A 1,996-nucleotide genomic window follows, 5' to 3' on the forward strand; every position below is an offset into this window, starting at 1 on the left:
GGAAGGCGCAGTAATCAAATGAGAGAATTGGATACAGAGTCTCTCCTCTCTAAAAAATCAGAACATTCTGTTCGAACAGACCTCAATATTTCAATCGCAAACCTGCCACCCCGCCCCCTTCTATTTTTAGGGTAATTCATCTCTGCAATATATCATAGGACAGACAGGAGAATGCCTTGTTTAAGATGACATAGTTGTCTGTTTTTGAATTTGAACATAAAGGATTAACTGCCACCCCCTCCTAAAAACGTGACATCGAAATTACTAAGGGGCCATTCATTAATTACGTAAGGATGATTTTGGCAATTTTTGATCCACCCCTATCCCATGTAAGGGTTCGTAAGATTTTTGTAGTCCCTCCCCCTATCTTTTAAATCACTAGAATCATTTGAATTCACTGATATTGAATTTAATCTTTTTGTGTGTTAAGAAATGTTTACGAAAAAGTTCTAGATGGAATGTTTTTTCGAAATTTTTTTGGTATATGATGCAATTTCTAATGTAAAATATAGACTTGGAAAATATTACGTAAGAATGGGTTTGATCCTCCCCCCCCCCCCCAAAGTAAGGGTATGTAGAATTTTTTTAAGGCCACCTTATCTCAGGACCCTTCATTAATGAATGCCCCTGAATAAAATATTAACAAAAGTTCAAAAAAAAATGAACATTTCTGTTAGTACGTATAACATAAAAATTAATGACCCCAAATGCAGACCACAACAAAGGAAAATATAAAAGCAAAGCTTAAATGAAAAACTCACGCAATTTTTTTTGTAGTGCGGAGGGGGAGATTATTTTTGTCTTCAAAAAGAGGTGATGCAGTCTTGGGCGAATCAAGGGGAGGGGCCATGGTGGCCTCCGAGAAAATTTCAAGAATAGTTTAAATCCCCCTCTTTTGAGCAAAAATGCAAAAAAAAAAACCTTATAATGCATACAAAGTCTAATAATGGGGGCTGGGGGGCATGGCCAAAAAACCCTGAAAAAGTTTCAAAAATAGTTAAAAACCTTTTTAGAGTTAAATATAAAAAAGCCTCATTATTCCTCGAGGTTTAACATGAATACAAAAACAACGCCGAAGAGCCATAAAATCACACTGAGGAAGTTTAAAGTATAGTTTTTTTAAACCTTCCTTCCTAGCATAAATTGAAAAAAAAAAAAAATCATTGTAATTCGTGTGAAGGAAATGGAAACAATGCCAGAGGGAGGGCACAAAAATTTCAAAAATATCAAGTGTATACCAAATATTTGGGTTCATTTAGCATAATGGACTCATCTTGTTAGATGTGTTTACTTCCCCTATGGGGAAGGAACAGGGACATGTATTAGGAAGTGTCCAAAGATTTATGACCGTTATGTCTCCACAAAGCGAGCAAGAATAGCTGAATTTTTTCCGGTCTCATTGGAAGGTATGCACATATGCACATTTTGGGCTGTTAACGGCAAATAAAAAATAATCATGATTTTGAAATCTAGAGAAAATTTCTGTCTAGTTTCATATGCAATTTAATATAAAAATATATTTTGAGAAATAGATGTAGCAAAACAGGGGCGGACTGGCCCTAAACTTTTAATGTGGAAAAAAAAATTCATGCCGGCCCCATCCAAAAACGTTTGGCTGTAGTTTTCCAAACCTAAAAAGTTTCTAGTGTGTTTAAAAAATGAAAAAAAAAGATTCCTCCCCCCCCCCCCAGCAGCCCTCACCTCTCTCCCCCCGCTGAAATACCTAGATTTTTTTTTTTCAGAAATTCTTATTTAACTTTTCATTTCAAGCAAACTAGTGGGCAGATTGATTTAAACTAAGCATACAGCAAACGCCCATAATATACAGATGATATTTCAAGGATCTAACTTTCTCAAAAATATTTGCAAGCGTAAATTGCTCTACGCAATAAAAAAACCACTGTGAAAACTGTGTGGCTTCTTTGAAAAGCCGCATTTAAGAGTATTTCGTTTATGTAAAAGTGAATTAAAATCTTATTTAAAACAAAACGTAATA

Source organism: Uloborus diversus, chromosome 1 (assembly GCF_026930045.1).
Source record: "Uloborus diversus isolate 005 chromosome 1, Udiv.v.3.1, whole genome shotgun sequence".
Taxonomy (NCBI): Eukaryota; Metazoa; Arthropoda; class Arachnida; order Araneae; family Uloboridae; genus Uloborus; species Uloborus diversus.